Source organism: Canis lupus, chromosome 11, assembly GCF_003254725.2.
Source record: "Canis lupus dingo isolate Sandy chromosome 11, ASM325472v2, whole genome shotgun sequence".
NCBI classification, from domain to species: Eukaryota; Metazoa; Chordata; class Mammalia; order Carnivora; family Canidae; genus Canis; species Canis lupus.
In genome coordinates, this window is record NC_064253.1 from 69,080,797 (window position 1) to 69,105,900 (window position 25,104).

The window sequence follows — 25,104 nt, forward strand, 5'->3', positions numbered from 1 at the left end:
CTCAACTGAGACCAAAGTTAAGACTTAATTGCTGACTCTAATTAACCATAAAAACTTGATCTACCATGTAGTGCTCCTTCTATCCTCCTGATAGAATATTAATGATTATAGAAGATAGTAGAGGGTACACCAAAAGTAGACACATAAGGCTTGGACTTGGCTTTAAAGCATACACGGAATGAGGGAAACAAGAATCTACATACAAAGTCTCATATTGATTTTGAGTCTTATTCAATGTTACAGTTATTAATAACTCAATAGGCTGTGCTTATAGTTTTCTTGTCTGTATTTCTCCATCTAACTTTAACATTTTTTTCCAGGAAACTTAACTGGTTCTTCATTTTGCTATCACCCACCAAAACTCTGCCTCAGTATTTTGACCATAGTCTAAACTTTGTACTGAGTCTGTCATTAAGATAGTCAATGAGTATTTCTGTGACTCTATTATATCACCAGTACAGGAAAGGAGGAGGGGAGGTATGAAGGGAGAGAAGGAGGGAGAAAGGCAAGCCAGCCAGACATGGTTAGCTGTTTTCAATGAGATTATGGTAGGAAGAGGAAATCAAATAATAATAAAGAACTACAAAAATTCAAAGTGTCTCAAGCATCGTGAAATAGAAACACTGACAAATTTTTATGTGGAGAGCTAACCTGATTGGGAGAGCAGAATGGCTTTTTCTGTCATATTTAGACTGAGAAATGAAGGACGAGTAGATTTTAGCCACATACGAAAAGATAAATATGCATTCTAGGAAGAGCCAAAAAGCAATGAGTAAGCCTAGCAAATGAAGAGAAAATTGGGGGAACTTCAGCTGTGGTTGTAGAACAATCAGGGTTTGAGGACAGCTAGGCAAGGTGTAGGACACATAGGACATACAGACTAGGTAAGAATTTTAGACCCTAATCTGGTGCTATAGTCATGTTTACGGGTTCTGTGCTTAGTATATCCTTGCACATAATAGCTTCTTAATAAAAGTAAAGTTAGCTAAGCTGTCAGAGGCATCAGTAGACCAAGAAGAATCCAACTGAAGTGCTGCTCTTCGTTTTGGCCTTGAAAGATTCCTCTGCTGTAACAGAGGTCTTACAGTGAAAAGGAACGTACCTGCATCTCAGTTTTCTAATCTGTCAAATGGGGTATTATGACAATCCCAAGAGACAATGCATGAAAAGCACCTGGCTCCTAGTCGGTATTGAGAAAATGCTGTAACCTTTGTCTCCCTCCCATACTCTTAGATTTAGATAATCATTGATTGTGTCATCTCATATAAGAGTTTCATAAATTTTAAGAGATAAGATAATCACATCAGAAGATTCCCCAAACAGAATGTCAAAATTAAATAACAATATTACTAATAATTATACATATGATCATATATAACTATATATAACTATATATAACTAAACTATATATAACTATAACTATAACAACTATATATATATATATATATATATATATATATATATATATATATATATATAATTTATACACAAAGGAGGGGAATGGAAGAAAGTGAAGGGGCACTCATTAAAAGCCCAGGGGAAGATAATGTCTTGTCCTTTATATGTTGAAAAAGAATAATTTGGAACCCAATAATGCTTTGGACTGAATTCCAACACTAAATGCTCTAATCCTAATGGCTCCTTCCAGTTGAAATATTTTGTCTTCATTAGGTCTGTAAAATCTGGTTTTCCTCGTATTCAACCCCTTGGCAAGTCATTCCGATTTTATCTTCTCAATCCCTCTCATACCACTTGTTCTGCTTTCCATCTGTTTGCTGTTGTTACAATCCAGGGTCTCATGGCCTTTCCCCAGGTCTCTCCACTTGTTTTTCCTCTCAATCCATTGCTCTACTTTGCCAGGTGAATCTTTCCGTAACCCACTTCAGTCAAGTCTTTACCAAAATTAGTCTAGAAGAGGTTATAAAGCCTCTCAGGCCTAAAATCCCAGGCCCTTCACAACTGTTTATGTTTTGCCCTCCCAACATTACCAGGTGCTGGGCTTCTTTCCTTTCCCTAAACTTCAGCTGAAAAAAATAGACACATAGGTCGATAGAACAAAATAGAAAATTCAGAAATGAACCTAAACTTTAACCAAACTATTGCCTTTATTTCCTAAATCTGTTCTTTTGTTCAAACAGCTCCCTCTGCCTGGATTCCTCCCTGGTCCTTGCCTCAAATTCAGCTCCTTTACATCATTAGCTCAAATGTCTCTTCTTCCATGAAGACTCTAAGGACTGTCCAACCTTACTCCCAAATACTACCCTCAACTTTCTAGTTGGAAATGTCCTCCAAAGTCTTTTTCTTTCTCATATGCAGTGTTGGGTTATTCATTTATTAAAAAACATCATCTGTGACAATTCGTTTCAGATTTTATACTATGATCCCCTACAGGACAGAAGCTACATCTCATTCCTCACATTATCCCCAGTGCCTAGCATGGTGCTTGACGCACAAGAGTTCAATGTCCCTTGTGGGAATGAATTGGTTATTCTGAATCCTTTCTGTAAATTGCAATAAAGAGAAAGCCTATGAAGAGAGCCGGAGTTAGTTCTGACAGATACAAGAATAATCCCCAAATAATGGTAATTCATAACATAATTTAGACAGAGAAACGAGAAACCCAGAGAGGGTTTTCTCCCTTAATGTTTATCTTTGGAGGCCTCATGCGCATTATGGCTATGAGAGTCTTGGTCTTGCTCAAAATTGTTTTGTTTTTCTTCTTTTTCCTGGCCCTCCCCCACCTCACTTTCTTTTTACAATGTTCTTAAAAAGTTGAGAATGGTTTATCTTAGCATTTGTAAGTTTATTTGTGGATGCAATTGCAAAGCTCATCATGTCAGTTTTATGAGAAGTCTGAGTCCATTGTCCTTAGAAAACGAAAATGATTAACATTGATTTGTTTTGTTACCCAATTGTTTAAATTATAATAACTCCCCATCAGGGTTTTTTAAGTACAGCTGTGTTTATGGATTAAGATCTACTGACTCAAATATTTACAGTGTTCCAAAAATTACGAGAACATACAGTGTCAGGAATTTTCCATAGGCTGCTCCCTTGAGCTGGAGTGGGTTTCTGTTCAACTTGAAGAGAAGACTTTAGACAATTTCAAAGGCCATCAACAGGTTTATGTAATTGTATCTCCAGACAGGCACCAAATGGAATAGCTCTCAAGAAAGGAAACATTGGCTAACATGGCCATATTCACAGTCATCTATGGTGGTATTAAAGGAGCAGGCGTAGAGTGCTTGAGGCCCGAAGACTATGAAGGACAGACCCTACTGGCCTGTAAAATCTAGCCTGTTGCTTTCACTTAATTCTGTATTGTTTCAACATGCCTCTGCCTTAACATACTTAAAGTTCAACTGGCCTAGAGTAGGAACAGAGCTTCACCATTTTCTAGTTCTATGACCTGAGACAAAGTACCTCATCTTTCTGGACTTTCTGTCCTTTCCTATGGAATAAAGGTACTTGTGGGAACATGAAGAGAGAGCAGGATGTAAACACGTTTAATGAACACTCATTGGCTTCCTTTTCCTTTAAACCAGATTCTATCCTTGGAGATACTGGTTTAGCCTGCCTTTGGCCCAGGGCACAGTTCTGGAGTCCTGGATCAAGTCCCGCATCAGGCTCCTCCCGGCATGGAGCCTGCTTCTCCCTCTGCCTGTGTCTCTGCCTGCCTCTCTCTCTCTCTCTCTCTCTCTCTCTCTATATATATATATATATATATATATATACACAATTCTTAAAAAAAAAAAAAAAGAAGTGGTATTTTCTCCCCCAGAGGAAGCTTGTGAAAGGGTAGAAATACTGTCTTGGCAGATGGAACTGAGTGTCCAGCTTGTCTCTGGTCACCTTGCCATGGAGCTCAGTTAATCCACTTTTCCTCTCTTGAGGAAAATGTCATCTGTTTACTTCTTATGCTGCGTGATAGGCTTCTTTATGGCTGGCACTGTGGCTTATTTGGCCTTGTATGCTGTATCACAGTGCAAAAGTCCATGGTGAGACCTAAAAAGGAGTTTGTTGAAGAAGCTAAGGAAAATGCAAAGGAAGAAAAGGAGGAAAGAAAGAATGAAGAAAATAATCTGCAAATCTATGATAAGCACATTTTTCTTAATTCATAGGATTGATTACAGATTGAGAGAGAAAAACACACACACATTATATTGAATGGTAAAAATCACAAAATTAACCTACATTTTTATTGTACTTTACAGTTTAAATACAACTTTTATGTCTATTATCTAATTTGATCTTGCAAAGTCTCTTGAACTAACTTGGACAGGGATAATTACCCCCATTCAATAAAGGGTTAAACTGATACTCAGATCATTGAAATTATTCACCCAAGGCTATATGGGTAAAATTGTGGATTCAGACTATGGTCCCTATTTCTCAAATTGAAATGTAGAGCTCTAGCTAATACACTATGCAAGTTAGATGCACTGTAGAAATTCAAGGGGGAAAAACACATAAATTTAAACTAAAATAATAAGAAAATGGCGAGGAATTACAGTATGTTAGATGAATCAGTTATCAAAGTGTTAATGGTCTAGAAAGGCAATTGAGTTCATATATAAATTTCCCAAGTAATTGGCAGAACATAATAGTTCTCCTAAAACACTAGCTGGATGCTAATGTGTACTGTTTGTAGTATTCTGATAGAGGACAAGAAGCCACGTGAGGTCAGACATGCCTGCCCTTCAGTACCAGCTCGGCTACTTATCCATGCTGCCACCCTGACTCATGTGAACTCGGAGTCTCAGTTCTGCAGTGTGTAAGTGGAGTTAACAATACCTGCCTCATGCAGTAGTTACAAAGCTGAGATACAATAACCTACAGAAAACATAATGCATGTTAATAATATGGCCATTACTACAGAAGGAAGAAACATTATCTTCGAAAACCTCCTTGCATTTCCGAGGTGAAGGCAGATTCTGTTCTGCTGTACTATTGTTCTAGTTGAGAACTGTGCCTTGTCCTGGCATTCTCTCCAGAGCTATATAAGGATATGCATAGTCCCTGACAATCCACATCATAAGAGACGTAGTCCTAAAGAATGCTGAGATGTGGTTAACCTCCTCATGGGAACGTCCTGCGCCTGGCAGCAAGAGAGGGCTTACAGAGTGGCAGTGGAAGCTTGTCAAACCCCAGCTTGCACCAAGTGCCTCATCTTTTTGGAGACACTCTCACCAGAAGTTCCAGACAACATTCTAGCCCTTTTCTGGCTGTCTTTTGTATCAACCTGTGTCTGCTTCTGACTTCTTTACAAAAGTGAAACCCAGCTGCAAAAATCTATCCCTTCATCCATTGTGTTAATCATTGATTTATCCAAACCATCTTGACTGCTCCCACATGCCTGATTCCATGCTGATTTTGTACATCAATGATGAATTTAAGGCGAGGGTCACTGAATTCTCATCCTAACAGCTAAGGCTCTGAAGACAACCTGGTTAAAGAAAATGTTGCAGATCTGAGTGAAAGATCTGATTCTGAATTCTCATAGTATCTTTAGAGCATCAATTTCCTCGTCTGGTAAAAAGAGGTGATCTCTTCTTTTAAGGGCTCCTGGAAGAACTACTGAGAGATGTGTATAATGCTCCCAGCAGATAATAAATATTCATCACATGTCTCCTTTTCCTTGACATAATATTTCAGAGGAAAAGTGGTTGTATTACAGGAGGTGATAAAAAGTCTAAAGAGCTAAGGTATTAATCTCTCATTTGGTATGTGCACAATAATTTTTGAATGAATGATTGAAAGAGTGAATGTCTCCAAGGCTCTTACTGTGTCTTTTCTTCTTTGTCTTCTTCAGCACATCTACAAAAGCACTGAATAAGTGTTGAATTATGGAGAATTCATGAATTCTGAGAACCAAGGAATTACAATATATTTTTAAAGCATTTTATTTATTTGAGAGAGAGCATTAGAGCAAGAGAGAGAGAGCACAATTAGGGGAGAAGAACAAGCAGACTCCCCACTGAGCGGGAAACCCAACAAGGGGCTTGATCCCAGGACTCTGGGATCATGACCCGAGCTGAAAGCAGATGCTTAACTGACTGAGCCACCCAGGTGCCCAGGAATTCCAATATTTTAAGTAGACAAGGGCCCATAGAAATGGTCCAGTACATCACCACTTTTTCAGACAGGACCAATGTGCCAGACTTAGAAAGGATAATTTAGGAGAGGTCAATGAAGAGATGACTTATAAAGGTATGACCAGGGTCAGAGAAACCAAAAAGAACTGATGTACCACCATAATGCTGGCAATAGCACCCTTAGGCCTGAGGGAATGAGAAGAAGGATTGGGTTATTGTAGTCTTGGGAAAGCAGACAACAGTTGTAGGAGATAACAACTGACAGGAATTGCAGTCTTCAGATGAAAGACTAGCCACTGTTCACATGTGGCCCTGACAGGGAGCAGAAGAATGAAAATCCCAATCCCTACCATCTCCCTTTTTTTGGTCTCTTTCGGTGAAACCCAACTGACCACCTGTGGGCAAGGGACCTCACTGATACAGCACATAGAGGTCAGGATGTTAGGTCAGAGAGCAGAAAGGAGAAGGGAAAAGGACAGTAGAGCACACAAAGAACAGTCAACAGACACATCATAACGGAGAGAAAATTTAAGCTCGGGGAAGAAGAGTGACTTGCCCACATGAAGGCTCATTAGCAGAGCTGAGATGACAATTATGCGTCTACAAAGCAGTTACTTTGTGGCAGGCACTATCCACATGTTTTTACTTGCATTAATTAACTGACTAAATTCTTACATCAATCTATGAAGTAGCACTCATAGCCCCCAAGTGAAACTGAAATATTCCACATTAAGTTGTTCTTGATCCAGTTACATGAAATGCCAAAACCATTTAATCAGAGCTCATGAAATGTTGATAGAGGAGGAAGAACTGGAGTAGAGTGGAGGAGATCCAAAATTCCAAACCTCCTCATCTGCGAGAGGGCTGGGCATTAGTCACCTAATGGAGCTGTAGTAGACAGAAAAAGGGTTCCCAAAAGATATGTGTCCTAATCCCTGGATCATGTGACTGTGTTACATTACGTGGCAAAAGAGACATTGCAGATGTGGTTATAATTATTGGAAGATTATCCCGGTTTATCCAGCTGACTTTTTAATGACATGAGCCCTTAAAAGCCGAGAACCTTCTCCAGCTAGAAGCAGAAGACTTGTGGCAGAAGGGTAAGTCAAAGATATTCCAAGCACAAGAATTGTCCAAAAACACTTGCTCGATCTGTGGTCCAGCCATGTGCAAGGGCTATAAAGAGGCCTCTAGGAACCAAAAGTGGCTGACATCTGAACCAATTCTTCCTTACAGCCCCCTTATAATGGGCCAAACCAGCCATCACCTTGATTTCAGTCTTCTAAGATGTGGAATAGAGAAAAAGCTGAGTCTACAGAGATGTCTGACCTAGAGAACCATGAGATAATAAATGTATGTTGTTTTAATCTATGTGGTAGTTTTTCATGGCAACAATATAAAAACTAATACAGGGGTACATGTAACTTGCATTGAATCCACAGGAGCTCTGAGTTCTGCGGACTCATTCTCTTTCAAGCTCCTTATTGTACAGGATTCTATGCTACCATATTCCTGTTAAATATTGGTTGGGCTCACTAAGGGTAGCCCAAATTTAAAGATAAAATTGACAATACTACATGTTGGTGAGCATGTGGAGTAGCTTGAACTCTCATACACTGTTCATGGGAATATAAAATGGTACAACTGGGGTGCCTGGGTGGGTCAGTTGGTTGAGCATCCAACTCTTGGTTTTGGCTCAGGTCATGATCTCAGGGTCCTGGGATCGAGCCCTGAGCTGGGCTCCACACTCAGCGAGGAGCCTGTTGGAGATTCCATCTCCCTCTGCCCCATCCTTCAGAATGAATGAATGAATGAATAAATGAATAAATAAATAAATATATTTTTTAAATGGTATAATCACTTTGGAAATATTTTTGGCAATTTCTAATAGAACTAAACATGTGTATATTGTGAACCAGTAATTGTATACTTTGGCATTGACCCAAGAAAAATTGAAATGCATGTCCACAAAAAAACATATTACAGGTACATATAACAACATGCATTTACATGAATATTCACAGAAGTTTTATTCAAAATAACTAAAAACTGGGAATAGCCCAGGTTTACATTAACAGAAGAAGAGAAGAATAAACTGTGACAAGTTCATACCACAGGCCACTATATGGAATGTCCAGGATAGGCAAATCCATAGAAATAAAGCAGAATAGAATAGTAGTTGCCAGCAGCTGGGGGAAAAAGGGAAGAGGAGTGAGGAGTGACTCTACACATACAGGATTTCTTTTGGTAGAGTTAAAATGTTCTGGAATTAGACAGGTGGTGATGGGTACATAACCTTGTGAGTACACTAAAACACTGATTTGTACAATTTGAAAAAGTGAATTTATACTGTATCAAAGATGTCTCAAGAAACAGCAAAAAAACATATTACAGGTACATATAACAACATTGGTAAATCTTAAATATTTATGCAGCATGAAAGCAGCTGTACACAAAAGAGTAGATACTTTATTCTGTTGATATGAAAGTCTGGAAAAGGCAAACTTAAACTATGGTGGAAACAATTCAGAAGAGTGGTGGCTTCTAGGGTGAGAGGGGTGGGAATTGACTGTGGAGTATCATGAGAAAACTTTCTGGTGTGACGGTAATGTTTCATATCTTGATAGGGGTTTGCCTTTGTCATACCTCATCAAATGGCACACTTTGGTTTTGTGCATCCATTGCATGTGAGTTTCACCTCATAAACAAACAAATACTGAACTCCAATACATGATAAATTGACTAAAGATTTGGAAAGGAATGTACTGATGTTTGCAACTTAATTTGAAATGCGTAGAAAAAACACTATGTTGTCAGAGGGATGAATGGATATATTATAAAGCAAGTGTACTAAGATACTAATTGTAGAATCTAGAACACAGGCATATGGTATTTACCATAAAGTTTGTATAACATTCCTTTGTGTTTGAAATGTTCAGAGTAAAATGTTAGGAAAAACACTGCTTGGACTCTACTTGAATATCTATGGTGATGGGGTGCTCATCTCATAAGAGAGTCTATATTATTGTTTATCAGTTTTTGGTGTCAGAATTGCTTTCCAGATATCCAGATTTCACTCTGCTTCCATTCAGTAGTCTTTGTTTCATCTTCAGGGGCTCACAGAGAAAGTTTAATCCCCAAACCCTTTAGAGGCTCTCTGAGGTAGGTGGGAATATGGACTATGGAGTGCGCAAGGCCAGGTTCTGCCCTTTGGGCCTCACTACCCTAAGTGTGGTTCTCCTATTAGCAACAGAGACATCACCTGGGAACTTGTTAAAAATGTAGAATCTAGTGGCGCCCGGGTGGCTCAGTCATTTAAACATCTGACTATTAATTTTGGCTCAGGTCGTGATCTCAGGGTTATGAGACTGAGCCTCCTTGCCCCTCCCTTCACTTCTCTCTCTTTCTCAAAAAAAAAAAAAAAAAAAAAAAATCTCAAGCCTCATCCCAGACCTACTGAACCAGAATCTGCAATTTAACAGGATCCTCAGGTATATGAATGCAAATCACAGTTTAAGGAATAAGCCAGGACAATCAGGCAAAAATACAAATGGGGCTTGTGCCAGGGTTGTAGCATTAGGGCAAGAGTGAATTCAACGAACTGAGACACATTTAGGAGAGATAAGTTTTAAAACTTAATTAATTAAGAGTGATGAGTGACAAGGGGACTCAAACATGGTCCAGAAATTTATAGTGTAAGTGATGGAGTATGTAAAGAGAATCTGGACCTGAAGTATCCATAACATCTGCTGCTTTCACTGACATGAATACAATGCCAGACTTAGAGGAATATGGCAATCCTTAGCTGCTATACCTTTTGAGCTTCACTTTTATATCTCCTTCAAGTACAAAACCTGCTTCTCCCAGTCTGGTGCTTTTATGAACAAAACTCTTGGGACCCTCTCTGCCATGGATTTGCCCTTGTATTGCTCATCCCAACAGTGCTTTTTGAATGAGTAATATGGCTTGCCTTACATTTCCTGCCTCCTCCTTCCAATTACATAAGCACAACCACCAGTGTTTTAAGCATTTTTTTAAAGGTATAGATCAATTCATCAATATTTCTAAATGAGGCTTTTACACGACATAACGTCTGCCCAGGGATTAGGCATTCTGCTTTCTTAATACTGATGACCTTGGTTACCAGGACTTCCTAGAGGGTCTTTTGTTTTGATGTTGTTCTAATGAACACACAATAATACTATTTTCCAACTCAGAGCAAACGTCCAGTAACACATCCCATCCTCACCATTCATAAGCCCTTCACCAATTCTGCAACTTCTATTAACTCTAATGGTTCTTGCTGGTGGTGAATGTTCCCTCTGAGCATGCTGGGAGCTCACCTAATTGGGTCTACTTCATTGTGACCAGAAATAGCACTGGGGAGAGCAGCGACCAAGGGCTGACACCTGGTTATCTCATCCTTCAAGATTCAGCTCAAATAGCTGAAATAGTATATGCTTAGTGAAGCCATCTCTAACTTCCCTACCTACCTCTAAATGTATCTAAGGCAGTTAGGAACCTCCTGGATTATATATATACTTATAATTTTAGAGGGAAAAAAATATATATACATTAATCTAATGGCCAGCACAATAATTTCTCCTGGAGTGGGAAATGTTTTATTAAATGTCTATTAAAGTACCTGATTAACATCTTGGGGTGGAAAATAAGGCTCAAGGGGCATGGTCAGAAGGAGTCAGGAAATACAAGTGATGCATGGTTGTTCAGTATTGAAAAAGTCAGTGAAGTTGAGGGGTAGAAGAGAGGAGAAGTCAGAGGAAATGGGCAACATGGCAAGGGACTGAAGACTGAATCCTGGGCACATTCGAAGAGTGAATTCAGGTCACCTTAATACCAGTAATTGTTAAAAAAAAACAGAAACAAACAAACAAACAAACAAACAAAAACAGTAATTGTGATGACACAATTACAGTATCCTACCTCTCCCTGAACAAGAAAGGCCGTGAGAAGTCTTTTGGAAATGGCAACATGAACATGAAGACACAGGTATAAGTGCAATAGCTCACTCACCCAAAGATAACTATCTCTAACATAGTCCATATAACCTAGGGATATTCAGGGAAAGACTTCTGAGAAACTGACATAAAAATTATATAGAGGTACCTGGGGGCTCAGTCAGTTAAGCATCTTATTCTTGGTTTCATCTTAGGGCATGATCTCTTGGGTTGTGAGATCAAGCTTGGAGATTCTCTCCCTCTGTCCCTCACCCGGCACACACACCCTCTCTCTCCCAAATAAATAAATAAATAATAAATATTTAACACACACACACACACACACACACACACACACAACACAGAGCAACCCCTGATACTAATGCATCTCTAGTACTGATAGAGCTTGCACAAGGCATCTGGAATTTTGCAAGAAGTTTCTCTTTATACGATACATCTTCTAATATTTGCAAAAATTGCATGCATTCTTCCCATATTTCTGATAAGGAAACAGAATCTTGGAAGGCTAAATGGATACCAAGCCCTCTGAGCAAGAATATGATAGTGCTTGTACTTGAACTGTGATTCCAAAAACCCTATTCTTCACCAAATATTCTTAATGAAATGCATCTTCCTATGGATAACTAAAAGTGCCTCCTAAACCAAGTCTTTGTCTTTTAACAATAAAATAGCCCCTTGGGTTCCAGAGTAGAGCTTATTTACTCTTACATTATATAAGAGTTTAATGATGTGTTGCTATCTAGCTGATTCATTAAAACATTCCAAACTAAAAAGTCAGTGAGGAATAGTAGTGAGGGAGTCTGAGAGGTGGATTCACTGACAACCTAAACTAGTGTTGGGAAATAAGCACCAAGTGTGAGGACAAAAAGAACAGAAACCAACCAACCAACCAACCAAACAAACAAACAAAAAACACAACCCAAACAGAAACAATCCATGTGAGAAAACTGAACTTTCAGGCAAGCCGTTGGAGTCCTCATTGTACTCTGGTACACAATGTTGCTGGGAAGTGTTAAAAAGAAATCATGTTACTATAGTTCCCATTTTGAAGTAACATGAAAGAATAAAATGTATTTCTGGGGACAGTAATCCAACACAAATGGCTAAAATAACAGTGTGTGATGAAACAACTCTACTACAGAGAGAGAGAGACTTAAGGGTTCTTCTGTCTTGGGACCTCACCATCCTGTGTCATGTTGCTCCTCTCTACATATTATACTATTTGTATCTATTTCTGGGGGTCCTTGGGAAGAGGAAACTGATGACACATCTAACATGCTTGGCTCATAGATTATGTTCAATACAACTATATTAAATTACACTGAAAGACAGCTTGGGTGTCCAAACGGAAAAGTTGTGGCATTTGGAAGAGTTTTCCAACATGGAGTAGGCTTGTCTGAAAATGGTATGTGCATGGAGATATTAGGAGGAGCAAACAGGATGGGGCTTTCCCCCTCCTGTGTTATCTATCTCCACTTTGTGGAGAAAGCCATAATGTGTCAGATACACTAGCTCTCGTTCTTCATATCCCAGCCAACATTGCCCAGGAGACAGAAATAGCATTCATCGAAAGCCGCAATTACCTCATTTCACTGGCCCGTCTGTGCAATATGTGCCTTGCCTCACAGTGACTGCACGGGGCCAAAAGTCCAGCAAACAGAGCCACTGCTTGTCCAAGAAATGGCCCTGCAAACAGGAGAGGACGGCATGTTCCCTGAGCAGATTGGGACCCTTGGCTGTTTCACGGGTGTTTTTGTTTTTCAGGCCAGAAACAGTGTCTGAAAACTCCTGGGGATTTCCCAAGCCCCATTCGTCAGGCGGCCAGGCTTCCTCTGACATCATCTCTGAGTGATGGGGTGCAGAGAGGGGGTCACACACAAGGCAGTCCCGGGACAGCTTTAGCATGATTGCGGGAAATTAGAGAGCTGGTGCCAGAGTGGTCAGGAAAACAAGGAGAACTTTCTGAAACAGTGCTTGGCAGATAGTGGACATTCAAGAAGTGGTTCTTGAATGAAACACTGAGGGAGTAAATGACTTGACCTCCTAATCATGCATCCAATATATGGCAGAGATGAGATTTCAGGGAAGGAGACAAACTGTCCTTATTTGTCTAGGACTAAGGGGTTTCTGTGAATATATGACTTTGGGTGCTAAAATCAGGAAAGCCTTAAGCAAACTGGGAGGGGTTTATCACCTTAATTTCAAGCCTGACTCCAAAGGTCATGCCTTTAAACAAAAACCTATCCTCAAGGAGACTTGAGTTTAACAGGAGAATTAAAATAATGGAACAGACAACTATCATTTAACTTGAAAGGGCCTACTTGCTTGAGAGGAGTTAACAGCTTAGCCAAGCAGCATTCACCAATTACCATCACTCCACCTTTCTAAGTACACTCCAATTTTGTTCAGGAAATCCTTCTATTAATCATGTGCTTCAATGAACCAGTCACAAAAACTGTATTCCCCTTACCAGTGAAAGGTTTAGAAACAAGCATGTGACATAATTTTAGCCAATGGAACATAAGAAGTCTCTGATGGTCAGATTCTTGGAAAGGTTTCCTTTTTCTTCAAAAGAAACCAACATCAACAAAAGCTCTTTTCACCCACTGGGCATAGTTATATTTGTAAGTGACACTTCGAACTGTGGTGGCTGTTTTAGATTCACCAAGAGAACCAAAGCTAGGCTGGAGGATGGAAAAAGTGAAAAAGGCCTGAGTCTTTCATGACACTGTTGAGCTATTAAATTAATTGACCCTATAAGTCATCCCGCCTCATGACTTCTGAGACAATACATTGTCTTTATTATTGAAGCTATTTGAGACAAGGTGTTCTATTATGCAGTCAATAATATCCTAGTGGATTAATACCCAAATGTGATATGCCATCAGAGGAAGGATACTCACCATATGATGGTGCCAAGGAAGGCTTCATGAAGAATCTAACACTTGAACTGTGTGGAGGGAGGATATGCTTTCAATAGACAAAACCAGTAAAAGGAGATAGGACTATTAAAATTACAGAGAACATATATAGATCTGGACATAGCTGAAGAAAAGCAAGGAGTCTAATGTGGCCAAAGGCTGGGCTTATGGAAGTGATTAACGGAACAGGAAGCAGGAAATGTACTCAGGAAGTAAAGCATGGAAGACTTTAAATTCCAAACTAAGTAAACTAGATTCCTCCATAGATAGATGATGGAGAGTCACAAAGATGGCTAGAATACTACTGTTCTTCCTCAAACTACTGCTGGCCACTGTCGTTTCTCCTTCATTCAGATTCACTTAATATTAGAGCCACAATTCTTAATGTTAGAAGCATATTATAATCACCTGAAAGTGATTATAATCACCTGTCATATATATATGGTGTGTGTGTGTGTGTGTGTGTGTGTGTGTGTATGGGATGTGAGCACAGTATATTGCTCTGGAGAAAGGTTTGGATGTTTTTTACTTTCCATTAGGCTCCTGGGTGATTCTGACGTGTAATCAAGCTTGAGAACCATTAACTTGGCCATCTATAATTTTGTATATTTATATCTTACTTATAAAAACTCTACTAGAATTTATTTATTTTTTATTTTAAGCAATTAAAAATAATTATACTGGCTTAAAAAAACTCAACACTCAGTAAAAATAATTTATACATTGAAAAAACTCTACTGGAATGTCAATTTTGAAGACATGTTGGGGATTTTCTAAGTAAGCAGTTTTTAATTTTTGGCTAATCGCTGTCCACCTACCTATAAAATATAGTAAAGACACTGGAAACTCTAAAGGGCCATGAAAATGTACTAGATATTATGGCTACCACCACTGTCATTTTCATTGGATTAAAAGAAAAGGTATAGAAGTTAAATGATCTTTCCAAAGCCAACTAGCACATTAGTATCAGATCTGGGACTAGAAAAAGTTTTCAAAATCATTTACCTAGTATTTCTACTAAAACAGAGTTGTTGATGCTCCAGTTATGCATATCCCCCCAAATATTCTGCAATTACTCTTTGTGTAGAAAACATGTATTCTATTTCTTTGCTTTCTCCCAGTGATATCCTATCACTGCACCTTTCCTGGGTAACTACTTCTTACACGATTAATTAAATCTCACTTATCCAGTGGTTCCAAAACAGTAGCATGCATCAGAATTACCTGGAGGGCTTGTTAAAACACATATTTCTGGGCCTCACCACCAGAATTCCTGATTCAGTAGGTCTGAGGTGATTCATATTCATAAAATAGTCCCAGGTGAGGTCTATGCTACAAGTCCAGAGACCACACTTTGAGAATCACTACACTTGTCCAAATCCAGAGATGGATTGATTTTTTTTTTTGGGGCTAAGAAGAGCCATTTTTCAGTCAAGTAAAACTGGTTTGTATCCTGGCTCTGGCATTTTCTGTCTGTGTGACTTGAGCTGATTACCATCTCTATTTAAATCTTACTTTTCAAATCTACAAAATGGAGCTACTAACATACTTAGAAAGTTGACTAATGACAACATACATGCCTAGTTCAGTGGTTGTCATATAGAAAAGACTCACTAACTGTCTGTTTCATAGCTCCTTTTGTTGACTTTCCGTTGACAACCTACTTTTCCCATGAAGAGCGATGTTGCCTGGCTCAGTTGTAGATTCATGATTCCTCTTGTAGCTGGCTCCCCTTCAATGAGCTTGAGTTTACACTTCTTCCACCAAATTACTAACACACATATGGAGCCTATTTCTAGGAAATGTTATGCAAATCATTTCAAAGGGGGAAAATATGATAGGCAAATTATGTCAATATTATCCTCAAAGCAGTATTTTGGAGATAAAACCTATCCCATATGTTCTGTTTCACTTACTTTGGCATTTTTAACAGTTTAACCATACCAGCTGCTCCTGATCACTAATTGCCTGCAACATTAAACAATGGATGCATATCAGTTCCCAGACTTTTCCTTCTGTGTCAACCTCAGAACTTCCAGATATTTAGAAGTTTCTCCAGGTTACTTCATTCTTCTCGTGCTAAACTCTGTCAGGCTATGACTGAGCAAAAGATGGTGTAAGACAGATGAAGGTGACCTTTGGCATAAGCCTTGGTGAAACCAGAGCAGTAACAGATGGGGTTCCAGACCCTAACACAATCTGGCTCCACACACAGTCTTTCCATGATTCAAAAGACCTTGACTAAGTTTCCATCACCACTCCTGGTTAATAGGTGATTTTCCATATGAGTTGCTGGGACCTTCATTAGAAACTAGGTACCTCCATTCATCTTGTGGTCCATATTAGAAACTTGAAATTTATTTTTGGTCCTTTTCTGGTCCACCATTTCAAATCTTTCTACAGATTCTATCAGTGTTTCCACTTACACCCTTGATTCTTCTCTTAATTTCTACTGTTCCTCCACAGCTGCCATCTTTTTTTTTTCTTTTTTTTCTTGGATTTCTATAGCATCATCTCAATAAATACTTCTTGACTAATATCTCTTGACTTCTCTTGAATCCCACTCCACTCTTGCCTCACCCCAGTTGGAATGATCTTTCTAAGACAAAAGTATATCATGTCATTCTCTTGAATCCCTTTCCAGTATCTCTCCAATGTTTTTAGGAACTAAGTCAAATCTCAACACCCTGATCCCTGTCCAATATGGTACCCATGAACCACATGTGGCTATTTAATTTGCATTTAAATTAATTACACAAAATTTAAAATTAAGTTCTTAATCACAACTGCCACATTTCAAGTGCTCATTAATTATGTGTAGCTAGTAGCTACCATTTTGGGCTATAAAGGTATAGAATATTTCCTTCATCACAAAAATTTCTCTTGGAAAGGCATGCTGTAAAAAGTATTGGATACTGGTTAATATTATTTACCTTATTGTAATGTTATTTATGGCCATCACATTGGGAAATAATATCTACAAGTACTGCTGAAGGGAATATAAAGTGATGTGAGCATTATCAAAGAAATTAAGGATGTTTATATGCTCCAGAGAATTTTCACACAGCTCTCAAAGGGAATGCATTGAAGGATGCTTGCTACAATTATTTTACTAATAGGCTATAAGAGAAAATCAAATGTTTGTGGTCAGGAGACTGGATGAATTAAACAGCAAAGATGCTATTATAGAATACTGTGAAGCAATCAGAAATAAATGAAGAGATGCACACATACCTACCTTAAAAACACAGCATTATATTCTTGCTGTGGAATTTTACTCAATAATAATAGATTTAAAATATTAATACATGCAAAACTTGGATGAATCTCACAGATAGTTAAAAACAGACATAAAAGAGCACATATTGTACAATTCCATGTTTATTAAGTCATTGAACATGCAAACTAACCTATGGTAATAGAAATCAGAACAGTGGTTGCATCTAATTGGGCAATTTACTGTTAAAAGACAGAGGGGAAACTTTCTGGAGTGATGAAAATGTTCTGTGTTTTGATTAGGGTGTCCATTACATGGGAATATACATTTGTCAAACTCGTTTAACTGTATGCTTATGATCTGTGTATTTTACTGTATGTAAATACACCCTAATAGAAAGTTATTTAAACACACACAGTTTTAAAGGGAAAAAGAGTCATTTCAGATGAGATATACAGGCCTCTATATATGCATTCAAAACTATAACCTATATTTTACAAAGATACTAATGCATAAAAGGATATAAAAAACTCAACCAATATTTTTGGTGAAACTCATAGGAAGCAAATGGTAGTGGGGATTAGGGATGAAAGAGATAGAAATTATGATAAAGACAATTAGAGCAGGCCCATAACTGGACATAAGTTGATTAAACCATGACTGGAGAGTGTGATCACTTCAACTCACTTTTTGTACCTGAGACTGATAATATCTTCATTGGGAGAATCTCTCTTTTTTCCACTGGTGGCTAAACTGGCACTGTGTCTTATTAGTGTTGTCTCTAACCCCCTTCTCATGGAGTAATCTTGGCTGTAGAAAGGAGAGGTGAGATGGGAACAGAGGGAAGTGGAGCCAAAGGAGAGGTGAGATGGGAACAGAGGGAAGTGAAGCCTAGAAGTGAGGAGATGGGGGAAACAGGCAAGAAAGAGATACAGCAGGAGGGGAAGAGGAAGGAAGAAAGAGAAAGGACACATGCAGACATTTGATTCTTTAGAGTGTCTGAACCAGCTCCATCTCCTGAATTTTTTAGTAATATAAATGAATACATTTCCCTCCCATTTTGTCCCCTTTAAACTAATTTAAATGGGGTTCTGTCATTTGCTCTCCAAAAAGTGGTAATATCCTAATGTCACCTAACATTTTAAAGAATCTGCCTTAGCATAAAGAACTTGATTTTGGCATTTAAAATACTTTTTGTCATGGAAATATTCAAACAAATACAGAATTAGAAGGATTTAGTATTGAAGTTTTAGGAAGTTTTAGTATATAACGACTCTAATTTTCTTCACTTCACCAGCCTTCTCTCCCCATCTGCCACACACACACACACACACACACACACACACACACACACACATTTTTGGATCATTTTGCAGAAATTTTACCACTTGAAATAGAAATACTTCAATCTATATCTCTAAAGAAGTCTTTTTAAGAATATGACTACAATAGCAAGATAACACCAAAAAGAAAATTCCTCTTAAAATTACCAAAATAGACAATATTCAGATCTCCCTGATTATTTAATGAATATAATTTCACTACATTTTTTTTCAAATCAGGATCCGAATAATATCTAAAATAATTAATCTAGGGAATATGTCTCTTATATTGATTTTAATTTATAGGTTCCCTGCCTGTGTGTGCACACATGTGCCTGTGGGCACATATACATGAACCTGTGTGTAATTTATTTGTCGAAGAAACTAAACAGTTTGCTCCTACAGAATTTTCCTTATTCTGGATTTTTTTGTAATTTAACTCTTGCTTCCTATCTTACTCTGGTCCTATATGTCCTATGAACTAATAAGATCTATTTCAATTCTTTGGCAAGAATACAATAGGTATTCTATGGTTCCTGTTGCATCACATCAGAAAAAATTAATGTCTGATTATGTCTTCTTCTGTGATGTTAAAAGTGGCCAGTCACTCTGGAAAACACTACAGGGTTTCCCCCAGAAAGCTGAAAATAGAAATACCCTATGATCCAGCAATGGCACTACTACGTATTTACCCAAAGAATACAAAAATACTTATTCAAAGGGATACATGTACCTGGATGTTTACAGCAGCATTATCAACAATAGCCAAACTATGGAAAAAAAAAAAAACAAATGTCCATTGGCTGATGAATAAAGATGTGATGTATATTGTGTACACACACACACACACACACACACACACACACAGAGGAATATTACTCAGCCATAAAAAATAAAGAAATCTTGCCATTTGCAACAACATGGTTGTAGCTAGAGAGTAGTGTGCTAAGAGATAGAAGTGAATCAGAGAAAGAGAAATACCATACGATTTCATTCATATGTAGAACTTAAGAGACAAAACAGATGAACATGGGGGGGGGGGAAGAGAGGCAAACCAAGAAACAGACCTTAACCATAGAGAAAAAACTTATCGTTACTATATGGGAGGTGGGTAGGAGGATAGGTTAAATGGTGATGGGGATTAAGGAAGGTACTTGTGATACACACCGGGTGTTTGCTGTGTTGAGTCACAATATCGTACACTTGAAACTAATATTACATTGTATGTTAACTGGAATTTGATCAAAAATTTTGAGAAGGAAAAAAAGAGTGATCAGTCTATTTAGATGTTTTCAGTATGATCCATTTATTTTCAAGTTCCTTACCAGCTTTTTACTTAAGGTATGAGAATCCAATGATGATCATTCATTATTTCATTAGAGGTGCCAAAATGGTGATATCCTTTTACTTCCACCTTTAATAGCTGCAACTGTTGTATAAAGAAGGATTTCCCTTCCACATTTTTTGGAAGCACAAGGTACAGTTCTTATGGAAAAGACAACTTAGTGTTTGACTCCTTCCCCATGTTTAACATTTTCTTTTTAGGGGGGAATGGTATTTTGAGACCACAATCATCTGGAAACTGAGGGTGCTCACTGCTAGTGGTCAGTACTGGTCAGACATTGTTTTTCAGACTTTTCAGTAGACATAGCTAGAAGGTATGTATCTCTTTAAGAGAAAATATTTTCCTATTTGCAGTCAAATTTAGGCAATTTGCTTAACATCCTGATTTTACATTTTTATCTCACCTGCTGAAAAAAAAGCTGATTCCTAAGTACTTATTTGCTTTATAGAACTATAATAGATAATAGTATCAGAATGAGAAACCCAATTTACTATTATCAATATAATCATTGAAAGTAAATGAAGATTTTTTTTTGCAGTTCATTTTGTCCTTTGGATGTATTACCTCATTGTCATATTTCTTAAAAGATTTTTATTTTTAAGTAAACTCCACATCCAACATGGGGCTCAAACCCACAAACCCAAGATTAAGGGTCATGCACTCCAGCGACTGAGCCAGGCAGGCACCCTGACATTATCATATTTTATAGTTAACTAAAATAAGCCTTCCATGCTTGGCAAGTTATCAACTTAATAAACAGTTTGCTCTATTTGCTACATTTTGGTTTTGGTTTTTATGGATGGTCATTTTTACCTTTGATTTATTTCTAATTATGTAAAATAATTAAATGGCCCCTAAGTAATATCTACAAAATGAGATCTATTCAGACAAAGCTAGATTTTACTGACACCTCTACCTGTGCCCTTGCTTTTCTTTATAGATAACTGCTTTAATACATTTATATTTTGCTTATTCTTCTATTTTCATAGATTTGCATATATGGATCTTAGATAAGAGGTAACATGTGCTATACATGCTATTCTGCACCTTAGCAAGCTTTCTTTCAAAATAAAGAATCCTTCCTTTGAAATATTCTCCTTTCCTATACCTGTCCCAATTATTTTGGTAAAAGTAGAAGTTTATATAGAGCAAGTTTTCTTAACAAAAGGCACATTTATATTCTATAGCCAATAAGGAAAGGACTTGAAAAGTTAACAAAGTTCCTTCGAGGGCTAACATCTGTAATTATTAGGATTCATAGCCGAGTTTCTTTCCTCTTTGGAGCTGTACAGATTTGGACGAAGAAAGTGTAGGTTTTACAAATGGAAATGGCCTTGTGTGGATACCGACCTGGGTCTGTGGACATTAAAAGCTGTTTGACACGCACCGATCTTTTACTGGTAAGAATTTGGGAATAGCTATTTCTTTCCTGCTTCTTTGATCTCCTCCCAAATCCCGGGGTGGTATATTATGGCTGCAGAGAACTGTAAATGTTAGCAAGCAGAAATTTGAAAGCCCTAAAAAAATGTGGCTGCAAAGGCAATTCAAACATCAAGTATCCCTCTCCTCATCTGGACTCCGGTTTTAGAGCTACTGAGGGAATTCTGACAAATTTCAAACTGCACTGGATTGCTGACCTGGCATGAATACTCAGGTTACTCTGAATAGATGCATTTTCAATGCATGAAAGCAGCTGTTACTTTCTTCTGCCCTTTCCTTAAGAGAAAGCCATACACACACATACACGCACACACGCATATACACGACTGTACACACACACACACACACACACACACACATACACACGCTTCCTTCACTGAAAGAGTATTTCTTGCTGAGGGTAAACATGGTGGTCTTACATAGGGGTTGAAATCTACCCCAGGCTATATGTATGTTTAATCCCTGATGTTCTCTCATGAGTCTTTTCATGACCATTTGCAGTTTGGAAATTGTGTTCACTAAGTGTGTTTGGGGAGGTTGAGGACAGAGAAGAGAGGCATTGTATACCTCCTGCTACAACGATGGTGAGGAGACTAAAACATAATGAGAAGGGCAGCAATACAAACTGAAAATCCTATGTTCACTTTCTCTTCCTCATAAATGGTGGTACAGAACATAAATGCAAGGTTTATTTTTAGTGGTATAAATGTTATTTTACTAGTACTGTTCATACTGAAACACAAACGCATTGCATGTTTAGTATCTAACTCTGTAGATGTGATTTATTGGGGGGTTTCCCATCTTCCACCATCTTGAATTGTCAAAAACCAGTCTGTTTTATAGAATGTAGAAGCTACTTACCCCAGGAATGCTGAAAAATGGGGAAGAGGGTGGCAGGGAAGACACATTATTCCTTAAAGATCTTTGTCACTAACACCTAAGAACCTTTTCAACCTCAAAACATTTTAGTTTCAGTCAACATCCTTCTGAGATCAAAAAAAAAGAGGAACTGATGTCAAACCAAATGGCTGTCTCTATATATGCTAACCAAGTCAATAGTAAGTCCAGAAAAAAAAAAAGAGCTGCTGCTTACTGTGTCCTTTGGAAAAACACCTTTTATAGTATCATGACCTATACTCTATTCCTACCACATCCCTGCCCACGGTCTCCAGACTCCCCTTACATCTCCAGAATTAATAAAGACATGTTCAGGAGATACCACTGAACCAGGAGCTGCAGAAGATTCTTGCTCAGCTAACAACATGCTGTGTGACCTCAGGCTAGCACTTCTCCTCTCTGTACTTCAGTGCCTCCCACCATAAAATGAGAGCCTTGGAATAATGATCTCCATGGCTCCTTTCAACTCTGACATTTGGGAGATCTACAAAAAATGTTCCAAGATATTAGAAGAGTTCCATTTAAACACCTGGCCACTTTAGAAGGGCTTTGCATATATATTGTATTTCACTTGCTAAATCGCCAAATAAACCTGACGCGAATGATCCCCAAGAGGACACAAGACCAAATTGCAAATGTCTGTTTGTGATGATGGAGGTCTTGTAATCTGAGCATTGATCCTAGAAAGCCGTTGGGTGCTTCTCAGAGTAACGTAAGATTATAAAGTGATGTATTGCCCATGAGAAATCCCTTTCCACTTACATTTCATTTTCCTCTGTGGTATTTAACTTATTTTTTTATTATGTGCAGCCATCATAAATATTTATATTGCAATGTATGATTGGTCAATAAAGAAAAATCAATACTGGGTTTTTGCTGCCCAGGAAAGAGATTGTGCTTGACCTGATTCTCATCAAAGATCAAAACAAAACAGAAAAATCCAAACCAAAAAACAGTACAGATTGGATAAGGATCCAAGTAGAAAAAGGAAAACATATATTATTTCTTTTATATTTTTATAGTTTACACCTATGCACACTTGTACTGATAAACAAAAGCTTTTGGTTTGAAGTGCTCCTTTGTTAGTAATCCCTAATTCAGTCTAACTACCTTTCTATAGTATCTATGAACTATGGAAAATTATGAACTTTAACACAGAACATTCACCATCACAGTTATATCATCATTACTATGGTTATATTTGCCATTAAGTATAAAGAAAACGAATAAGAAATAAGAAATAAAGTTTGCTTGTTGCTTCCATAAACATTTGCCAAGTATCTACTTCATACCAGGTAATATTTTGATGCTTGTGGCGCAGCTGAAAGGTTCATGCTCTTATCTCATAATAGAGGGGATATACAAACAAAGAGGAAAAATCCTGCACAGACATTAAAACAAGCTTATGCTATGGAGAATCACTGAGTGTCTGTTTAGATTGGTCAGAGAAGTTTTTGAGAAAGAACTTTATAAACCACAATTGGATTATTAAGAAAATTACTAAAGTCCAAATGAGGAAGTCAACCACACAAACAATTTTTTAAAAGATCTTATTTATTTATTTGAGAGAAAAAGAGCACAGCAGGGAGGAGGGGCAGAGGGAGAAGGAGAAGCAGACTCCCCACTGAGCAGGGAGCCTAAAGGAGGGCTGGATCTCAGGACCCTGAGATCATGACCTGAGCTAAAGGCAGCTGCTTAACCAACTGGTCCACCCAGGTGCCCTCAAACAAGTAATTTTAATAGAAGGCAAGTAGTGGCCAGTGCTTCAAAATCCTTGCAATACTCAGTGGGTGGTTAGTGGACTGGCAGCGTCAGCATCACCTGGGAGCTTGAACACCACAAGAATACAGGTTCTACCCCAGAACCCCTACAGCATTTTAACACACTTCCTGAGCTGACTCATATGCCCATGAACATTGGAACAACACAGTTATAAAAAATAAAAAGGAAATTTAGAGGGAAGAGAAATTACATCCAGTTGCAGGTAGAAGGATGCCTAGAAGAATCATGAAGACAAGCTAAAAAGATGGATAGGATCCAGGTCCTGCTTTGTGTACCTTTTTATTTTTCTCAGTATTCTTCAGAGGGGTTCACAGCTACCCCATACAATTAAGGCCACCAAGATAGAAGTTAAAATCAGAAATGAAAGAGAAGACTTTACATCTTAGAATGCCTCAGAAATTTTTTTAAAAATCATAAGGGACTATTTTTATGGACAATTATACAAGAACAAATGGGAAAACCTAGAGAAAAGATAACTTCCTAGAAATGCACAACTTAGTAAGACTGAATCAAGAAGAAATGGCAAGCTTGAATGGACAATAACAAACATGAAAATTGAAGTAGTAACCAAAACCGTCCCAACAAAGAAAATCCCAGGACCAGATGGCTTCACAGATGAACTATACTAAACATTCAAAGAAGATGTAATACCAATTCTCCTTAAACTCTTCTGAAAAAGAGAAAGCAAACAGGATACTTTCAAAATTGTTTTATTCCCAGATATTAAAGCCAGACAAGGATACCACAAGAAAAGAAAACTGCAGGACAATATCTCTGATAAACACAGATACAAAAATCCTCAACTAAATATTAACAAACTATATTTAACAACACATCAAAAAGATTATATGCGATGACAATGTGGTATTTACCCAGGGGATGCAAGTTTGATCTAACATACTCAAATCAATTAAGTGATGCATCACATTAACAGAATGAAAGATAAAACCACATGATAATCTTAATAGATGCAGAAAAATCATTTGACAAAGTTCAACATCAATGAACTTGATAAAAGCTCTCAATAAAATAGACATAAAAGGAAATTTCCTCAACACAATAAATGCCATTTATAAAAATCCTACAATTAATCAGTGGAGAAAACT

General features: G+C 37.9%; 1 long non-coding RNA gene across 2 annotated transcripts in view; it reads left to right on the forward strand.

The window, feature by feature from the left end:
• LOC118350293 (uncharacterized) overlaps positions 1 to 25,104 on the forward strand; it is a 151,384-nt gene that overhangs the window by 24,692 nt on the left and 101,588 nt on the right. Inside the window, exon 2 of one of the 2 annotated variants that reach the window (XR_004803800.2) lies at positions 21,172 to 21,279. The exons of the other annotated variant lie outside the window; for it this stretch is intronic. This is a non-coding gene — a long non-coding RNA (uncharacterized LOC118350293). The remainder of the gene's footprint in view (positions 1 to 21,171; positions 21,280 to 25,104) is intronic. 2 annotated transcript variants of the gene reach the window in all.